We start from the raw sequence: 21,127 nt of genomic DNA on the forward strand, positions 1-21,127 counted from the left end.
CCCGCGCCTCCCGCTCGGCCTCGGTCCATCCCCGGGGCGGCGGCAAGTTTGCCCCTGGCCGCTCGGCCCCGCCACCGCTGCCCTCCTCCAGCACACGGGCCCCGGGCGCGCCGGGAGAGGCGGCGGGCGGGCGGGCGGCCCGGCGGCCCGGCGCGCGGGCCCCGAAGGGGCGCCCCCGCGGCTGGCGTGCGCGGGCCGTCGCAGTTCCCGCGCTGCCCGCCGGGCGGCGCCCCGCGCCTCGACCGCGCTCCTCCCGCGCTGCCGGCTCCACGCTCGCTCGCAGCCGGACACAGACTCTGCCTTCAGCTGCCAGCGGATCGCGCTGGAGCCGCCGCGGCTGCTGCGGAAGAAGAAAAAAAAGGGAAACAACAGCCCGGCCGTCAGCGGAGCAGCGCCCAGCCCCAGCTCAGCCCCCGGAGTGCGGAGCCGCCCAGGTAAGGGCAGGGCCCGCCGCGGCGCCCCAGGCCCGCACCTGCGCTGCCCCTGCGCCCCCCGCGTCCCATCCGCGCGGAGCTCCGCGCGCGCCCGGATCCCCTACTTCTGACGTCTCTGCCTCTCCTGCCCTCCGGGGCCGCGGCCCCGCACCCTTCCCCTGCCCCCGCCCCCACCCCCCTTCCCTGCGCCCTTCCCTCCCTCTCCCGCCTTCAGCCAGCCTGTCCCCTGCACTCCGGTCCCTGCGTCTCCCCATCAGGCTCCGAACCCCCATCGCTCTGCGCCCGTAGTTCCTCCAGTCTCCATCCCCATCTCCCTCCCTCCGCATCCCTTCTTCGGGCTCGCGGTCCTCCCGCTCTGGTCCTCCCCCTGCCACTGTACAACTCCCAGCTCTGCCTCTGCCCCCTGCATGGATGACGGCCCCTTCCCCACCCCGCGCTTCTCCCCACACCTCGTCACCCTCCGCTTCTTCGGTCGCCTCGGTCCCCGGCTCCTGTGCCCCATCCCAGCCCGGAGCCCACGAAGCCCCCTCCGCCTTTCCTCACTGCCATCTGCCTCGACTGCCCCCGGCCCCTTCCGTGGACTCCTGTCACCACCTCCCCACCCTACACGCCGTCTCGCTTCGGGGGAATAGCGTCCTATGAGAAATGACCCTCTCTTCCTGGACTAATGAGGCTCCTACCCATCCCACCCTAGTTCACCCGAGTGGGAAGTGAGGGAGAAACTCTAGAGACCTGCATTTGGGCGTATGATGCAGGAGGGGGCTGGCGAGGAGAGGGGGAGGGGAGCTGCCTGAGATCCTCCCCAGTGAGGACTGGCAGAGCGGTGAGAGGCTCAGACCTGGCCAGGGTTGGTGGCGAGCTTGCGACAGCTGGGACAGGGGTTTTGGGGCTGCGAGAGCACCTGTGTCTCTGCCTCTGGCTCCCTTGAGCTGAGGAAAGTGAGAGGGGAGGAGTTGGAGCCCGGGGAGAGTTGGCCTTTGGGCTGGGGAGGTCGCGGCAGGGGAGGACCTGGGCCCTCTGGGCCGCCGGCCTGGCAGTGGCGGGGCAATGTGGCCGAGCTTCCCTCCCGCCGGACCTCTGGCTGCACAGCTCTTGGCATCTCTACTTTATGCTGCCATCTTCCTCCTGGTGCTGTTGTCTGGTGATGCCACAAGGTGCCACCTCCCTGCCTCCCTCCAGTGGCTCTCCTGGGCATGTCTCCCAAGGGCCTGGGTTGTCTGGAAAGAGGAGGGGCCCTCTGGGCTTGGCTGGGCCCCTGTGCCAGGCACTGGGTGCTAGTCAAGACCAGACCGAGAGGTCCCAGGACTGGCCAAGAGCCCGGAGACCTGCCAGGAACGAAGAGAACTACCTTCACCTAAGCTCCCTGGGAGACAGGGATGCTTCCAGGAGCACCTGCCAACGGCAGGCGTGGTATCCCCTGGGATAGAGGATGCCTGGGTTGGCAGTGGGCACCTGAGAGAGAAATCTGGTCCTGTTTGCTCCCTAAGTGTCTGTGCTCATGGGATGGGGCGAGGGCCGGGGAGAGGTCAGCTGTGCTCCGGTCCCACCCGGAAAGGAAGCCCCGGGAACTCCGCTGGCCATCATCAGGCTCGTATTTGCTGAAGCTGCAGCCCATGCCTCTTCATTAATCAGGTTTGTTATGTTCCTCGCTGGCTGGATGTGTTCCTCAAGGTCACGACCCTTTGGAGAGTTAATCTCATATGCACACATTACAGTGTCTGGGTTTGTTTGTGGAGGGGGGTTGAAAGGAGGTTCTGGTTTTCTGTTTTCCCTGTCACCCCACCTCCCTAGGCATCTTGATCGTTGGCTAGCATTTTCCCCAGCACTCAGAGTTCTTCCTAGAGACTGGGTCTGCTGCTTGGTCTGGCTGTCCAGTGTGGATTTCCCTGAGGATGGAAAGGAAACTTTGCATGGTGAGGGAGAAGTGGAAGCTCCAGGGAGAAGGTCCCAGCTGCTGGGGTGCAAGGCCTCCTGGACAGTGGGCCTCAGCTGCCCCCGGTGTGGGTCTCAGCCCGACCGAGATGGAAGGAAGGAAGGAAGGAAGAAGGGCAGGATGACCTGTCCTGGGTGACGGGGAAAAGCTGTGCGGAAAACAGGAGGAACAGCGAGTAGGAAGCCGTTGGCCATGTGGCTGGTGCGAGTGGGTAGTGGCAGGGAATATGTGTGGGAAGAAAACATCTCTTGTTGCTTCTGCATAGTACGGATCCCTTATGTGGGGACTGAGTTTTGCAGTTTTCCAAATGCTTTTTAGAAAAATTTACTTCACTTGATCTGAACCAGACAAGCATTTTGTCTGTACCACTGCCCTGCGGGGAGCTGTTATTGATCCCCCGGAAACTGACGCTCACAGAGGTTAAGTGACTTGTCCAAGGCTCTGCAGCCACACCTGAGGCCTCTGGGCTCCCAGCCCAGGCCTCTTGTGCTACTACTTGTTGCTTTTTAAAGTCTCAGCTGTTCAGCCCTTCCTCTCCATATCCCGTGCTTGAGCCCTCACGTTCTCCAGTGTCAGCTCAGCACCTCTCCCCGCTCTGGGGGCTGGCTGGTCCTTGGTTCTGCATTCTCCCTGCCCGTAGACTGGCTGCTCCGGTGCCCTGCCCCCCTCACCCCAGCGCATCGCTTCCTCTTGACCCCCTCCTGCAGAGAGTTCCAGGTTCTCCCAGGCACGTGGTCTGGTCACCTTGGAACCCACGGCTCCCCCCATCCCACTGGTGCCCAGCCTGACCTTTCTCCCCGGCCACTGTCCCATTTGGGGCTCCAGTGGCTCACCCCTGGGTTATGGTAACACACCCTTCTCCCTGGGCAGCCTGCAGGCACCCGGCTGCCACACCTGCCTTCCTGCAAAGGATGGTATTTGTAACATGTGACCAGGTCTCCAGAGCGTCGGCGGCCCCGGGTTTCTGGAGAGAGTTCCCAGACTGTGGCCTGGAGTTTATGACGTCCACATGCTGGCCCTGACTGTGCCTCTGGACGTGACCCTCTGCCCCCTCACCCCAGACACTCTATGCCTCGCCTTTTCCTTTCCTTCTCTTTTCTGCCCGACTACATCTTTCCCAGCCTTCAAGGTGCAGCTGGAGCCACGCAAGGTGCAGGCTGGGAAGGATCCCCCCCCCGCCCCCATCTTGGCCTTCCGTCCCAGCAGGAAGTGGAGGCAGCTTCAGCTGCTAAGTGCTGGGTAGACCTGGGGTTCCTATTCTGCTGTCACTCCCTGAGTGACTTTGAACAAATTGCTTAACCTCTCACTTGCCTCACCTGTAAAATGGGGGTAATCTCACCTGCCTGAAAGGGTTGTTGTGGGCATGAATGGGAGCAGAATGGGAATGTGGAGGTGTCCGGGGAGCATCCCCGGTGGCTCCTCCCACACTGCCTCTGTGGTTTAGCTCCCAGCTCCTACCTGCTCTGGAGAATTACCTGTCCCTGTTTGTCTCCCCACCTGGACGGCAGGTCCCCTGAGGAGCAAGGCCTTTGCCTGGTGCCTTTTCACATCCTTGGCTCCCATGGAGCAAGCCCTGTCCTTCAGCACCCCATACATCGGCCCCCGCTCATAGTAGGAACTAAGAAATAGTTGGTACTTGATAAAAATATTTGGTTACATAAAATAGGGTATGCCTTACAGGTAGCAACTCCAATATGAAAAAAACATTTTAAACCACAGTACCAGCTGAGGTAATGATGGGAAGGAAGGAGAGGATCAATTTAATGTTATACCGCCTGCAAAGTCTGCTCATTTCACTCAGTCACCCCCGAGACCCTGTGAGTTAGACGTGATCATCTCCATTTTTACAGGTGAGGAAGGGGGTTCACAGGGGGCCCTGTGGTGTAGGTGTAGCCCACTCCGTGCCATGTCACAGACCAGGGAGGGCTCCAGAACCCCACTTCCTTCCCCTAGACTTGGGCCTGAAAAAGGGAAGGAGAGGCTCTTTATAAAAAGATACGTCCCAGGCTTTCTTTAAACAGCTGAGCACCTCTGTCATCTCCATGCAGCCCAGCAGGGATGGGGGTGTGGTTACCAGCACCTCGGGGAGGCAGGGCCTCCTTCGGCAGGGTTATGAGCAGTGGAGAGCACAGGAGGGCACGGCTGGCACGTGCGGCATGGGTGTGGACTCGCAGTGGCCTCCGGATGAGCAGGTGTTCAGACAGGGCTGGAGCTCAGGGATGGGAGGAAGGACTTCCCGGCGAGGAGGGGCTGCACAGGTCAAGTGGGGACAGGGGGTGTCCCAGGGATTGGGTGATGGGCAGAGGGACGGGGCAGGTGAGGCAGGGTCCTGTCTTCGGGGAGGAAGCGGGGCAGGGCTGGGGCAGAGCTAACTCGAGGCTGCAGGACCTTGAGAGCCAAGGAAAAGGGGTTCGGGATCCTTGGGCAGAGGAGAGCGGTGCCTGAAGGGGGGTGCGGGCCTGGAGGGTGGTGACGGCATGGGGGTGCACTTGAGCGACACTTCCACGGAGCAGCAGAATGTGCTGACAGATTGGGCTCGCAGATGAGGGAGCAGGAAGTGTCGGAGGAAACTTCGAGATTTCCAGAGATTTCTAGTCTCGGTCTGGAGGATGGCAACAACGCTTTCGGGAACACGGGGGCCAGGGTGGGGTTGGGGGTCTGAGGGAGGCTGGGAAGTGTGTTCCCAGACGTGCTGTGAGCAGGGCGATGGGGCGTCGTCCTGGGTGGCCGTGGGGTCCTGGACAGCAGCCCACCAGTCTGTGCGAGGGCAAGTGCCTAGGGGCATGGGCTGCCCACAGGGCTGGTACCAGGCGGTTCTGATGCCTGGATCTCACTCCCCAGCCTCCTAGGAGCCCGCTCTGTCCTCTCCTCCTGGTGCTGGGCCCCTTGTGCCCAGCACTTAGTGTGCCTGTCACCTCCAGGGGAACTGCCTTGCACAGAGCGGCTGCTAAATAAATATTTGTCTTATTTAAGTGGCCTCAACTCGTGTTTAGTAAGTGTTTGTTGCAGAGATAAGTTTGTAGAACACGGTGGGTGAGGAGGGGAGAGGAAGGCTGGGTGGGCCTTCAGCCGCTGGGAGTGAGGGTTCCCGAGCTCCTCCGTCACACTGGGCATTGATCTCTGTGACTCTCTCCTCCCCGCCATGGCCCCCCACTCAGTGCTGGACCTGCCTGTTCCCCAGGATGCTGGAAGGAGCGAGGGTCCAGAGGCTGGTAGGCCTCCCTTTGTTACTGAGTCCTGGGTTTGAGACTGGCCTGCCCCTCACCTGAGGGTTAGCCCTGCCCCCAACCTGGGGGTTAGCCCTGCCCCCCACCTGGGGGTTAGCCCCGCCCCACCTGCAGGGTTAGCCCCGCCCCTCACCTGGGGGTTAGTCACGCCCCCACCGGGGGGGTTAGCCCCGCCCCTCACCTGGGGTTAGCCCCGCCCCTCACCTGAAGCCCCCCCCCCCCCCCCCCCCTGCCTTCTCATTCCTTCTGCTTTTCTCAGGGAGCGGTTTGCTCAGAGAAAGCAGAGAAAACCAGGTGTCGGTGGTTATCTCTTTTTGGGGTGCTGGGGGGATGTTTTGGCCATGGAGAGGCTGAAAGGGAAGCTGGGTGTGCACAGTCTCGGGGGGCATTTTGGGTGGGGAGGAGGTATGCTGTGGACCCGTGGGGGAGAACGGGCTTGGAAACGGGAAATCCAGGCTACTTTTCGCTGCCTCAGGTTCCTCTCTCTACAATCTGGGGCCTACGATAAACTCGACATCATGGGTTCCCGATTCAGTGAGAGAATCACGTGGAGTAGAGGTTCCCCGGAGGAGGGAGCAGGGAGGGGTGTGACCCCCCAGGACAGGGAGAGTGGCTGTGGAGAAAACACATACCTAGAATTGGAGTTTAAGGGCCAGACTTAAAGCTGCGGATTTAATAAGATGAGAAGTCAATAGCCCAGAGGAGGTTACGGTGTGTACGTGAGAGGCCGGCTACAAAGCGCACTTCATAAGAAGGAGAAGTTTAAGAAGCCGAGGGGGATGGACACATCGCAGGCGCCGGGGCAGCCAAGGCCCTTTCTGCTGTCCAGCCTGGCAGGGCCCCTGAGTGGGGAGGCTGGGTTTAGGGATGAAGTGCTGCTGTCATCTTTTGGGGACAGCTCTCTGCTTCTCTCTGCCTGTCGGGTGGCCTGAGCAGGGCCTGTTCTTCCCCCAGAGGCTGTGTGGGGCGGTGGTGGCCACTCCTGGATCAGACTGCACGGGAATCCAATCCCAGGTCTTCCAGTCCCATCGTGTGGTGTTGGCCAGGGGCTGAGGAGCGACGTGCCCACCTCTGTAAGTCTCAGCAGGTGCTCTAAGTGCTTGTTAAATGGTTGCAGTTGCTATTGTTAGAAGTACGATTACGTTTTCATCTTTACAGAGTCTCTCCCAGCCCTGTTCAGTTCCTAAGATGTTACAGAATACCATCCCTGGCAAGGTCGGTGAGAGGGTGGGAAGGCCTTATTGGGAGGCAGCAGGGGCATATTTTGAAATCATCAGAGAAGTCTAGAGTGAGTTCAGTCCAAACTGCAGACAGAGGAGGGCCCTGAGGTTCAGGGAGCTTAAGTCACTTGTCCAGGTTATAAGGCGGGGAGTGGCAGAGCTGGGGCATCCTTTTCACTGGGCTTCGTGGCCCTCCACACGGGAGTGAGAGGCTGGAAAAGAGAGACTTCTACAAATCATTTGGTCCCATCTCGGCATCCAAACAAGATCCGATTAGAACTAAGAAGGAGAATGATCTTGTTCTTTAAGGCAGCAGACTGTGCACTCCTTGGGGGCAGGGATACAGCCTTGGGTTTTTGTCTCTAGCACGTGGCTGACACATAGTAGGTACTCAGGATATACTTGTTAAGTGGACAAGTTAGTTCACAACACCACCACCAATGACAATAATAACAGCTAATAATTATCGACTGCTTATTACGTACCAAGTGTGATGCACAGTGCTTTCCATATGGGATCTTAGTTCATCCTCTCAGTAACTTTAAGGTACTGTTATTACACCCATTTTACAGATGAGGAGGCTGAGATTCAGAGCACGTGATTCATTGGCCCAAAGTCTCATAGTTAGTAAGAAGCAGAGTTGGAATTTATACCCAGGCGGTCTGATTTCACACTAAAATTTCTGTGTGCGTGTGTGGATACATACACGCGTGTGCACACATGCACATGTATGTGAAATGTGTACTGATTCTCCCCTAATTTCCTAGACTCCCCTCTGGCTCCCTCACTACTTCTCTTCCCCATCCTGTAGGCAAGGAGGCCAGGCATGGAAGGGAGCAGTGGACTCTTGGTGCTCCGGTGCTTGTCTTCCCTTGGCCTGATTCCTTTGACCCCTGAGTAAGGGCACACTGGCAACACTGGGGGAACGATTAAAAATCACCCCCAACAGAGCTTCTGCAGCGGTACCTGATCGTGTGCCAGTCTTTTCCAACATGGAGGCCATCCAGGCGAGGGCCTGGGGTGGAGGCCAGAGGAGGCAGCCACGCGAAGCCTTCACAAGACTCTCGTGAGCTGAAAAGTTTGAGCGTGATGGAGCTCAGGTGACACGGGACCCCGCGAGGTCCTCGGCCTCACCCTGCCCAGACCAGCCAGGGTCAGTGTGCTCACTATACCCCCAGGGCCCCGGTCCAGGCTGCTCTGCATGGCTGCCCAGAGTATCGGGGGATCTCCCTGGGGTCTTGGACTCTCAGAAGCATCGTGGAGCCTGGAAAAAATCTGAAGGCACCCTGCTGTTACGGTGTGGTTATTACTGATCTTTACAGCATCTCCCTGGCCTAGTGTGGTTCATAAGATCACAGCAGAAGACCGTCCCCAGCAAGGGTGGTGACGGGGGGAGTTTGGGCATCTCTCTTTCTAGAGGCAGCAAAGACTTTTTCGGGCATAGAGAGAGCTAGAGTACGTTTGCGGGGGCAGAAGGCCCCCATGGAGTCATTTCCTGGCGGAGGTCGTGGGTGGAGCTTGTCACCGGGCCCACACCCCACCTCAAACCTCCATCAGCACAACTGGCCCTTGAGCTGAGGCTGCCAGTGCCCCTTCCTGGTGGGTATCACATATGCAGAGACTTGTGATGTCTTGGTGATTTCTTCTCCCCCAAGGATCTCACAGGGCCACAAACCTGTGACGTAGATGGGGCAGGTAGGAATTATCATTCCAGACTCTCAGAATTTCAGTAACTAGCCAAAAACAAGAGTTAGGGATTGAGAGGTTGGATCAGGGTCCAGGACTCCTGAGGCCTTCTGAAGGCCACCGCTGCCTGTGCGGATGGTGGAAGCAGTGGTCCTAGGGCACACCTTCTCTTCCTCAGGTTGAGAACGTTGCACAGAATAAAGCAACATTTGTCCAAGAATGATAGTGCCTATTTTATTGCTGGGAAAACTGAAACCCAGGGAGATTAAATGAATCATGGAATCTTATTCCTGGAAGGAACTTGAGGTCATTCAGTCAGCATCCTACCTATGCCTTCCTCGTGTCCACAGACAGAATCTCCCCTGGCTAGTTATCTAGCCCCAGCTACCTCTTCCTCCCCCTCCTCCCCATCTTCTTTTTTTAAAAAACATTTGTTAATAATACTTTGCTTTAAAAATTAATTAATTTTTGGCTGCGTTGGGTCTTGTTGCTGTGCGCAGGCTTTCTCTAGTTGTGGCGAGCGGGGGCTACTCTTCGTTGTGGTGTGCGGGCTTCTCATTGCGGTGGCTTCTCTTGTTGTGGAGCACGGGCTCTAGGTACGCAGGCTTCAGTAGTTGTGGCACGTGGGCTCAGTAGTTGTGGCTCGCGGCTCTAGAGCGCAGGCTCAGTAGTTGTGGCGCACGGGCTTAGGTGGTCCGCGGCATGTGGGATCTTCCCGGACCAGGGCTCGAACCCGTGTCCCCTGCACTGGCAGGCGGATTCTTAACCACTGCGCCACCAGGGAAGTCCCTCCTCATCCTCTGAAAGCTAACATTATTGAGCACTTACTGTGTTCTAGTTGCTTGAGATGTATTAAGTTGATCTTCCAACAGCCCTATGAAGTAGGGACTATCGTCTCATTTTACAGATGAGTAAGCTGAGGCTCAGAGAGTTGCATAGCTTGCCCAAGGTGACACACCAGTAAGCGGTGGAGCCTGGGTATAAACTCTGCAGTCTGGGCCGTGCTTTTGACCATTCGTGAGGCAGGCCATCCCTCCCCGGGGAAGCTGTTAATGAGGGAGCACGTGGGAGCACCCAGCACATTGCCTGGCCTGTAGAAGGTATTCAGGAAATGCTAATGATTCTCTTCCAAAAGTACCAGAAGGTTTTGCCTCGTAGGAGCCAAATCTACTTCCCGCGGGTCCTTGTTCTACAGCCTTCCTTGGGGCCCCGTGAGGCACTTCTACCCTTCTTCTCCTTCCAGTCCTGGGGGTGTGAAGATACCTCGTGAGCGAGAAGCAAAGCCTTCTTCTTCCTGGGTTTCTGTTCAAGGCTCACCCATGATGCCCGATGCTTGGTCATGTCCATGTATCGCACACATTGCCCGAGTGCCTCGTAGGTGGCAGGCACGGCCACCAAGTGGCACTGGGTGGGCGCCCCCCAGGGTTGGGCCTTTACTAAATGTGTGTGGAAGTATCTTCTGCATCTGTCAGATGATGGATTGGGCCTCAGATCCTGGGGGCAGGGGACTGAGGACCAAGGTGACCACCTGCTCCTTCGAGCTCCTGTGAGGCCAGGTGCTGCTGCAGACGCCCCACCAGAGGGCCGAAAAGTTCAGATGACCCAAGTCTAAGGGGAGGCAACTAGGTGGAGAAAGTCACCCGGTTTGGGTGAGTATGGGAAGTAGCACTGTACCATTCTCCTTTGAAAAGCAAGAGTCTTGCCAGAGTCCAGAGTAAATGGCTGGAACATGAGATCTGCCAGGTAGGCTGCAGGTCAGAAGCAAACAAGGCAATTGCATGAGGCGAGTAGTGGGAAGTCAGCTGAGGAAGTGCGCGTCCATCAGCGTGAGGCCAGCCAGGCTGGCGGCTCGTGGGCTTGCTCTTCCCCTCAGCTCCTCTTTGGGGAGGGCTTAGCAGAGGGGGTCACTCAGGGCTTGACCTTGGGCCTCAGGAACTGGGGTGGACCTTTGTCCCATGTCCCTCTTGTCACGTCTCAAGTGTCCATCCTCATATGTCCTGGCAAATCCTCACAGCAACTTACACTGTAGGGATTATTGGTTCCATTTGACCCAGGAGATCACGGATGCTCTGAGAGCCGGGTAATCAGAGGTCACACAGCTGGACCATAGCATTGCCCCTTTTTTCTATACCTGTGGCTTCTCCTAGGGGTCAGTGCCTCTCCAAGGAGCCAGTAGGTGTCTCTGCCTGAGCCTCCAGTCCCCGTAGGGGAGGAACTTAAACGGCTCACCTCGGGGAGGGTCAAGGGCAGGTGACCATGAAGCCAGCCAGGCCACAGTCATATGCTTCAAGGAGGTCAGCAGAGGTCATTGTCTGTCTCCCCAGGACATGAGCTCCACTGGCACAGGGCCTGTGTCTGTTTCTCAGCATTGCATCCCCAACAGCTAGGATGGTACCAGCATATAGTAGGTGCTCAATACGTATTTGTTGAATGAATGGCCTCTTTGGGGAGCCCCTTGTGAGCAGAGGCCCTGGATGGTAGAGCCCAGGGCTAGCAGTGAGCCTTGGCTCTGGAAAGCTTGGATGGGCTGCTTCAGCTCAAAAACGTGTGGGACCAAAGAGTCAGTTGTGTAGATCTCAAAGCACATTTGCCCGGTGGATAGTGGGATTAACACAACCCGTGATGGAGCCGAACCAGTACAAAGGGCAGCCCTGGTCCTCCTGGACCGTGGCCCCAAGCACTTCAACCCCTCCTCAAACCCGACTGAGCCTGGCATCAGGGGCTGAGGGGGACTGGACGGGGGTGTCTAGTGGGAGCGGGGGTGGCACGTGCGGGGAGACCTCTGACTTTTAGCTCAGGGTGGGGACACTGCCGCTCCTGTGAGTCAGGAGGAGGCTCTGGGAGCAGAGGCCTGAGCGCCAGGGGTGCTCCCCTACACACGCAGTGGGAGCCAGGGACGGCATGCCTCCAGAGCTCATTTCTTCCTGGTAGAGTTAACGTGGAAGGGCCGCGGGCAGGGTGGGCGTAAGGACAGTGGGGCAGAGGACCTAGGAAAACGTAATTGCCTTTTGTGGGGATGGAGGGCCCCAGGATTCGGGGCGTGACCTTTCAGCCCCTGGATCTTGGGGCACAGTCAGGTGCTGCCCGTGGATGCAGGGTCCCAGTGACGTGGGCTGCCTGGTGCTGGCTGTGGTCAGTGGTGTCTGCTGGGTTTCCTCCTTGGCCCACTTCTGCTGATTGGTGGCGGTGCCTGCAGTGCTGGGTTGAAAAGGGTCTGGGTCTGAGCGTTGGCTCCCTGGGATGGGGCCTGGGTTGACTTGGGATGTCTTCCAGGGGCACAGGGTGCAATAAATATGTCAAGTCGGATTTAGTCCAATCAGCTCATTTTACAAGTGAGGGAAATAAGACTCAGAGAGAGGCAGTAACTTGCCCGAGGTCACATCACTTGCATCATCAGCCTTCGAAATGGGGTGCCCTGGCCCCTGGTTCTTCCTTGTCTCACGCCTCTCACTAGATTGGCTCTCCAGGAGTCTCTTATCACACCAGGGGAGCAAGTGCCCTGCTCCACTGCTCCCTCTCCACTGGTGCCCCCATGCTCCCTAGCTGCTAGCCAGCCCCATCGGTCCTGGGCAGGGCAGGGAATGAGCCTGCGAGCAGGCCCTGCCCTCTGGGAGTTGTGATCCCAAGACCCATGTGGAGAAGAGACAGGCAGAGACGTCTTGCAAACCCACAGGAGGCAGTAAACACACACCTGTCAGGGACAGGGACATGCCCAGTTAGCCGTGTGTTAAGACCCAGTGTCCAGGCTGAAATGAGCAGAGTGGGACAGGCTGATGGCTCTCCTCTGAGCAATCCCAGGAAGCTTCCTGGAGGAGGGGACTTTCCTGGAGCTTGGTGTGGAGGGTGGGCTGGTGTGATGTATGGGAAGTAGCCTGGTGTGGTAGAAAGATGACAGCAGAGCGCCTTGGCCAGCCTGGGGTTAGAGTCCCCACCTCTTTACTTACTCTGCAGCCTTGGACAAGTCTCTTACTATGTCTGAAGCCTCTGTTTGCTCAGCAATAAAATGGGGATAATAAAACACATAATCTAGGGCTTGGGGAAGAGCAAATAGGACAACATCTATGGAAGGGCTTCTTAAGTCAGGTACTTTCAGTACGTATTGTACGACTTTACATAAGATTCAAGAACAGGCAGAGCACTCTATGGTAATAAAAGTCAGGGTAGCGGTTACCTTTGGAAGAGGACAAGGGGGATGCAGAGGGTTCTAGAATGCTCATAATGCTCTTTCTTTATCTGAGAGCTGTTTCTGTGGGAAATTCACTGAGCTCTACACTTATATGCACTTTTCTGTACGTACATTATACTTCAATTTAAAAACTTTTTCTTAAAAAAGTGCTTGTAATGCTTAGAATGGCCAGGTTTTAACAGCCAGACACTTGACGGAATGTCCACGAGGAGACCTGGAATGACGTTAATAGAAATCGTAGCGGGTTTCTGTGGAATATTTCAGGCTGTGTGCTAATCACTTCACATGCATTTTCTCATTTAATCCTTCCACAGCCCCCATTTTACAAGTGGGGAAACTGAGACTCAGAGAGGTTATATAAGTCGTCCAAAGTCAGCCAGCCTGGGGCAGAGGTGGGCACAGGCTGGGTCTGACTCCAGAGCAGCCCTCTCGGTAGAGCATGAAGGACATAGATGTTGCCCTGACTCCTTCCTCGGCTAACTTGGGGTTGGGCGGGGGGGGGGGGGGGGGGGGGCGGTGGTTCCTGGGTCTGTGTTATCTTTTAACTTGAAGGTACCAGGGCCCCACTGGCCCGCAGCTTGTGGTGGAAGATGCAGAACAGCACCGTTCCCGAGCTGGTCCCAATCTGGAGATGCCTCCAGGATGGGAGTAAGTGGGAAGCAGGAACCAGAGGAACGCCTTTGTCTGGAGAGCCTCTAGATCGTGCAGGCGGGGTGGGGAGGGGAGGGGACTATGTGGGGGGTCCGAAGCAAATGATGCCTTGCTCAACTGAAACCTTCCAGGGCAGATCCCTGCCAGGTAAGAGGGACAATGGCAGTATTTCTCCTCCCAGCAGCCAGGGCAAGAGGGAGCTGTTCTGCATAATGCAAATTCCTTCACCGACCCCCAGAGGCTGTGCCAGGAGGAGTGGGGGGCACACTTGCCTCTTCCCGGGGTGGACTGGGGGCTGGGAGGAAGATGGGAAGTCAGGCACTTTCGTTGCCTTTATTCTTTGGCTAAGCAAGTCAGCAGAGCTCAGACTAAGCAGCCCTGCCCTGTGCCCTTGTCTAGTGGGAGAGAGATGCCATTGTGTTTGCGTTTAAATGCAACTGGCAAAGCAGATAAAGCCTTATTGTTGTCTAATGTTTCCAATCACATGGGAAAACGAGGGCCTGGTAGCATCATTCAGGGTGCTGGAGGGCAGACAGCTTCTGTGCCAGCAGAGCCGCTCACTTCCTCTGGGAGGCCTGCCCTGATAAACCCCTTCAGCTCTTTTTTTTTGTTTTAACACCTTCATTGGGATATAATTCACATACTCTTTTTTTTTTTTTTTTTTTTTGGCCTTCATGGCTGCATGCGGGCTTTCTCTAGTTGCGGCGAGCGGGGGCTACTCTTCGTTGTGGTGCGAGGGCTTCTCATTGCGGTGGCTTCTCTTGTTGTGGAGCACGGGCTCTAGGCGTGCGGGCTTCAGTAGTTGTGACACGCGGGCTCAGTAGCTGTGGCTCGTGGGCTCTAGAGCACAGGCTCAGTAGTTGTGGTGTATGGGCTTAGTTGCTCCGTGGTATATAGGATCTTCCCGGACCAGGGCTCAAACCCGTGTCCCCTGCATTGGCAGGTGGATTCTTAACCACTGCGCCACCAGGGAAGCCCACCCCTTCAGCTCTTGATGGTTACATCCCAGCCCTCAGCAAGGAGGTACATAAACACTGTGGACAGAGTAAACACACTAGCAAGTTCTGGTTGTTTATGATTGTTTTTATCTTAAGTCTATCTCTAGTACGTTGGTCCTGTCACCCCTATTTGCCTGGAGGCTGGCTGAAGGCAGGGACTATGAGGACCCTTCCTCTGGACCTCCCTTAGGGATTCCTTCCATGTAGCAAGTACCAGTCTGCAGTGCTGGCTCTAGTTCTCCAGTGTAGAGTTGACTCTCTGCCTCAGGACCTTTGCACATGCTGTTCACCTGCTTGGAACCCCTTCCTCCACCTCCTCTCCTACTTTTGCTTCTCCATTCCTCTTCCAGGAAGCCCTTTCCTGCTGCTTCCTGCAGCCTAAGGGGGCCCCTCTTGCAGCTCCGCCCACTCCTGCTCTCCTTCCCTTCGGAGCGCTCCCCAGACTGCACTGTAACGGCCTGTTCATTGTTCAGTCTCCCCCGCTGGGCACCAAGCTCTGAGAAGCCAGGGATTGGATTGGGCCGTCACATCCACTTTTGTGCCACAGCCTCTAACACAGAGGATCTTGCTGAATGTTTATTGAAAGAAGTGAGGCCGTTGAGCACCAAAGTGAGGGGTGAGGTTCCAGCGCTTCAGTTTGGGAGCCCAGCTGCTGTGTCCACCTGCCCTGGGAAGAATGCCCTTAGCCATGACTCCCTCCAGCTGAGGCTGAGCCCCCAAACAGCTGTAGAGGCAGGAGTCTAGAGCCCAGTGTGGGCACCAGTGGCCACATCTGTTTTGCTCAGTGCTGAGTTCCTGACATCTGCACACAGATGCTGCATCAGAGTGTCCCACAAATGTGCCTGGAAGTTCAAATGTGTCAGCCCCCTGTCGGGAGTTGGGGGCAACCAGGAAAGGTGCTGCCCATCCTTTGTCCTTCCATGGAACTGGATGGAGGTGGTTTCAGGTGGCCTAGACTCCTGGTGGAGAGAAGTCTCCCCCCCAGCTACTGTCCCCACTGTGTGCAAATTGCTTTTAGGTGCTTTCACATCCAGTTTCTCAGTTGATCCCCCTAGCAGCCCTGAGAGGTGGGTGTTATTGGCCCATTTTACAGATGAGGAAACGGAAGTTCAGAGTGGTTAAGTCGACATGCCCCAGGTCACACAGCTGGTAAGCAGCAGGGCTAGGATCCAGTTCTTTTTCTACCATTACAGCCCCACTGTAGCTGCTCTTCCTTCCAGGCAGCTCAATGCCCTGCTTAGGAGTCAGGGAACCCCAAAGTGTGAGTCCTCAGAGCACACCCCTGTCCTTGCTTGGCCCCTGAGAGTCCGTGACCTTGGAAGGCCTGTGTCCCGACCACAGAGTGCGGGTGGGGAGGAAGTCTGGCTTTGACAAATAGCCCTGTGGTCTCAGGACGGGCAGGGCTAACTCAAGTGCAAACAGCGTATTATTATTTATTACTCATGCTGCACTGCTAATAAAATTTGAGTTTTAAAAATAATGGTGAGCAAATGAATTGGTCAATGGCCTGTGGGGAGAGGATGCCGGGATGGAGACGAGTGACAGGGGGGCTAAGCCATTGCAGGTTCCTTACTGGGCTGGGGGATGGGAGGGCTTATTTTGGGGGGCAGCTCTCCACACCTAGTCGTTTTCCTGGTCCAGTTCGAGAAGTCATTAATCTGCATGTTAAAATTTGTTGAAAGCGCATTTGCCAACGGTGGCAGCATCTCCAGGCTGAGGAGGTAGCTGTTGGCTGGGGGAATAACTCTCAAGTGTCTATTTCGGTTTTCTGTGCTTAAAATCTGTAATTTGGAAAGCCGCTTCCTGCAAGGTCCCATGCCTGCCATCCGATGCGTGCCTCCATTTCTGACACCTGAGTTATAGAGCAGGATGGGCCCTGCGGGCAGGGCAGAGACCTAAGAAGGTTGTAAGAAAAATGAAGGGACATAGAGGCTCCACGGTGCCTGGGAATTAGGAAGAGAGACAGCAGGCCCTGGGGAGTGGAGGGGACTCAGACCACGCCTCTCCCCTACGATAGACAGCACCTCTGTCCCTGTAATTCATCTGTCCTGCTGTGTCTCAGGAGCATCGCAGGCTGGAAAAAATATAATTTAAGAAAGATAAGACCTGCTACTGTGTGACTTTGAGCAACTCATTTAACCTTTTTGTGACTGAGTTTCCTCATCTATCAAATGGGGGTGATGAGACCCACTGGGCTCACTTCATAGGATCAAGGGGGAAAACAGGGCTGTGTGAGTCGAAGGGCTATATGACAGCCTTTCAGATATTTGAAGACAGTGCTCATGCTTTCCTCAAGAAATGGCTTTGCTTAAAGCTGGGCTTTTGCAGGGCTTAGAAAATGTGAGGGGGTTTGGGATTTGCGTGTCTAGGTAGTACCCGCAACATTTTTCAGATTGCATCCATCAGCAGTGATGGACGAGGAGTGGCATTGCCTCCCCTGCCCCCTCCCTTTGCCCTCCCCACCCCCACCACGGACACCAGCTCTGCAGCGCCGCCCACATCAGTGCTTTGGTGCAAGAGTCGCCAGCACCGTGGACTCAGCACTCCGCACACGTGTTCTCCAGTTCTCAGCCAGCCTTGAGGTGGGCACCAGTATTATCCCATTTTACTGGAGCAGGAAACTGAGGCTCAGAGCAGTGAGGGGCCTGCCCAAGGTCATGGTTAGACCCGAGCTCTGCCTGGCTCCTCTAGCATCCTGCTGCCTCAAGGTTCTGGTCCACGGCTGCCATGCCAAGGGTTGGGTCAGCGACCTCGGGGTGTCCCTGTGGCGTGGCTACCATCCCCCTTCCTCTCTTTTACCCCCAAATGGAGACCCTCCTCCTGCCCCATCTCCGGATGCTCTGAGCAGGAAGAAAGACTTCGATGCCCCCGGCCAGCATGTTACCTTCCAAGCACCACGGACTGCGGGGAGCCAGACGCCCAAAGGCCAAGCTGGGGCCTGGGGCTGCTCGGACTCCTGGGCTGTAGATGCAGAGATGGTTGCCTGATTCTGACTTTGGCCTCTTTGAATCCTCGATTCTCCTCCCCAGTGGCCCTGCCGCTTTCCCCAGCCCTGAGGCCAGACTCCGAGTGTTCGCGAAGGCCCACCCTTCACCCCAGCGCCTTTTGATCTGGCTGACGCACTGCCATGGGGTCTGCCGCAGGTGTGGGCACCGGGGCCTGGTGGCCCTGCAGTGTTAGCAGGGAAAGTCCAAACAGCTGGGAGGCACTGAATGCAAGGTCTTGGCAGCGGGGAGAATGGGTATTGCTTAGACATTTTGTGTAGATTAGTAATATTATACCTGTTAATTGAATATCCATTGACTGCCTGTCAGGGGTTTGATTTATTCTGTCCTTCCCCCCTGAGTCTCCGTCGACTGCTGAAATAGCTTGCTTGCTTTGTCCTCGTTTTTCTTTCTCTAATGTGGGCTGCTTCCCCGCACCCCAACCTGAGCTTCATTTCACTGGCTTCGTGATAAGCATCTTCTGTTTTCTGGCACCAACCTTGGCCTCCCTGTGGCCCTTAGTCCCTCCCAAGTGGATTCCCAAGACTCATTCCTCGACTGGAGACCCAGGACGGAGTCTGCTTGGTGCGTTTCTTTTGGGGATTTAAATGCTTTGAGATGTTCTCTGGAAAGGAGTGGAAAGGGAAGTGGCCAGGAGACCTAGGGGATGAGCCCTGGTTTTGCTGCTTCATTCATTCATTCATTCATTCAACGAGGCACTAGCTCTATGCCAGGCCCTGTGATCAGCACACAGGGGACAAATTCCTGAGTTCAGCATTCTGTAGTAGAGATGGAGAAGTGAACAACTGATACAGTGCAGCGTGATGGTCAAGGCAGGGGATCATGGGGACATTGAGAGGACACTGAAATCAGATGTGGGCAGCAGGAAAGGCTTCCTGGAGGAGGAGCAGTGCCTGCAAAACAGCTTGAGCTGCATTTCAAAGGACAAGGAGGAGTTAGCCTGGCAGAGGGCATCCCAGGCAGAGCGAGCAGCGAGTGATGGCTGGGCTCCTGGAGGGAGAGGTGGCCGAGAGGCAGGCCAGGTACTGATAATAGTTACAACCATGATACTGTATTGAGACACACTGAGAGTCGGGCAGTGTCTAAGGGCTTTCCTTGGATTATCTAGTTTAGTCCTTATAACAAACCCCACATGCAGGTGCCATTGGCACCTCCTTTAATGACTGAGGTGGCGGAGGCTGTATCCCACCTGTCCTGGTGAAGGGACCAGAGACGGGAACCTCAGGTGTCTGATTCAGGAGTGCCACCTCCTTCAGCATCTTGCTGCCTCATGGCTGTGACTGTCCCAGGGATGTTACACCAAGGGACGGGTCAGTGACCTTGGGGTGTCCTTGCTGAACCAGATTATGGAGGGTCTTACGTGTGTACTTTGAAAAGTTTTAACTTTATCCTGAAAGCAACAGAGAGCCACTGAGAAATTTTAAACAGAGGAATAGCTTGATCAGGTTTGTTTTTAGAAATAATCCCTCTAGCTGCAGTGGGGAGGGTGGGTGGAACTTGATCCAGACTGGAGGCACAGAGAGCAGCTCCTGAGCGGGGCAGTGACCCTGCGAGAAGGGCTGGGGGCTGGCTAAGGCGGGGGAATTCGGGCACAGAGGCGGGCACGGGCTCGAGAGACACGGGGCAGGCAGAATCTGCAGGACACCTAGGGGTTGATTGGATGAGACGGAGGGACGGTGGGTGAAGGCAGGTGTTTAGATGACTTAGATTTTTTTTTTAACCAAAAGTTTACAAAAATTTATTTTGTTAAAGTGCATGGATAAAGTCTCATCAAAAGTCAAATGATTACCTGTTACAGTTCCTCTTTTGGTGTTCTGAGAGTAATTTCCAATGTGTGGAGGAGGAGGGGTTTTCCCTCACAGCACCAAGCAATTCTCAGACACCAAAAGGGTGTTGAAGAATTCAGCTCAATCCTGACACCATCTACTGGGAGACAGAATCAGATTCCCCAGGTGAAGGGCTCAGTCCCACAAGACCATCTTCCACTTCAGATGCCAGCGGCAAGCCCAGGCTGCTACCTGTGCTTCTGACCCACTGGCTAAGGATGGAGGTTCCCACGACCCCCTCTAACGCAGGATGACTGACTGGCTATAAATCAGAGTTTCCCCACCACCTCCTCCTCGGGGTTGATTAATCTGCTCGAGCAACTCACAGAACTGAGGAAACATTTTTCTTCCCAGATTACCCGTTAAAGAATGTAACTCAGGAACAGCCAGATGGAAGAGGTGCAGAGGACGAGGTACCAGGAAAGGGTGAGGGTCTTCCATGCCCTCTCCAGAGGTGCCACTCTCCCCAAGTCTCCACGTGTTCACCAACCTGGCAGCTCTCCGAATCCTGTCCTTTTGGCTTCTTATGGCAGTTACATTACATAGTCATGATCGATTAAATCCTTGGCCATTGACAATTGATTCAACCTCCAGTCCCTCCCCTCTCCCGGAACCCTCTAATTATTGGTCAGATCTCCTGGCAACCAGTCCCCATCCTCAGGTGGGGTCCAAACATCACCTCATTAACATAACAAAAGATAATTTTTCACTCTCATCACTTAGGAAATTCCAGGGTTTTTAGGAGCTCTGTGCCAGAAATGGAGACATATATATTTCTTATTATAAATCCCAATATCACAGTTCCCCAATCAATAAAAATATCTTTATCATATAAAGACCTCACACTGGCGTTCCCTAAAATGAGAAAGGAATCCCTTCTAGCTGCAACATGCTGATTCTGCTGACCAGAAGACTCAGCTGTGGCACGAATCTTGAAGACCGTAAGTTGATATACCATTGACTCACTAGCATTATTCGTTGATAGCATGTTTTCCAAAACACAGACGAGATACAAGTTGAAACTAACTAAACATGATTTAATAAAAAAAAAGCATTCTGGTACTTCAGGCCCTCTAAATGTCACTGTAAGGCTTATTGGCTAACAGAATTCTTAATAGGAGTTACTCTAATAGGACAGAGTTTTTTTTGTTTTTCTGTTTTTTCCAGTTTTATTGAGATATAATTGACATACATCACTGTATTAGTTTAAGGGGTATGGCGTAATGGTTTAGCTTACATATATTATGAGATGATTACTGCAGTAACTTTAGTTAGCATCCATAATCTCATATAGATACAGTAAAAAGAGAAAGTAAAAAAAATTTTTTTTATTTCCTTAAATCCAGAGCTCTTAGGATTTAGTCTCTTGACAACTTCCCTATATATCATACAGCAGTGTTAGCTATAGTCAGCACGCTGTACGTTACACTCCCAGTACTTATTTATCTTATAACTGGAAGTTTGTACCTTTTGACCATTTTCTTCCAGTACCCCCTCCCTCTTCCCCACCTCTGGTAACCACAAATCTGATCTCCTTTTCTATAATTTTGATTTGTTTGTTTGTTTTTTAGATTCCACATATAAGTGAGATCATATAGTTTTTGCTTTTCTCTGTTTGACTTATTTCACTTAGTAACATGCCCTCAGGGTCCATCGATGTTGTCACAGATGGCAGGATTCGCCTCTGTTTTATTTTTCTTTTAATGGCTGAATAATATTCCCTTATTTATATATGCCACATCTTTTTTTTTAATTGAACTATAGTTGATTTACAATGTTGTGTTAGTTTCAGGTGTACAGCACAGTGATTCAGTTATACGTTATATATGCCACACCTTCTTTATCCATTTATCCATCGATGGACACTTAGGTTGTTTCCATGTCTTGGTTATTGTAAATAATGCTGTTATGGACATGGGGGTGCAGGTATCTCTTTGACATAGTGTTTTCATTTCCTTTGG

At 54.7% G+C, this 21,127-nt stretch overlaps 1 protein-coding gene across 1 annotated transcript in view; it reads left to right on the forward strand.

Moving 5' to 3' along the window:
• Positions 1 to 255: 255 nt before the first annotated feature.
• The window catches only part of GRIK4 (glutamate ionotropic receptor kainate type subunit 4), a 448,264-nt gene continuing 427,392 nt past the window's right edge, over positions 256 to 21,127 (forward strand). The window contains 1 exon segment of the mRNA XM_067751346.1: positions 256 to 434. The gene's annotated coding sequence lies outside the window, so the exon portion shown is untranslated.

This window comes from Pseudorca crassidens, chromosome 9 (assembly GCF_039906515.1).
Source record: "Pseudorca crassidens isolate mPseCra1 chromosome 9, mPseCra1.hap1, whole genome shotgun sequence".
Taxonomy (NCBI): domain Eukaryota; kingdom Metazoa; phylum Chordata; class Mammalia; order Artiodactyla; family Delphinidae; genus Pseudorca; species Pseudorca crassidens.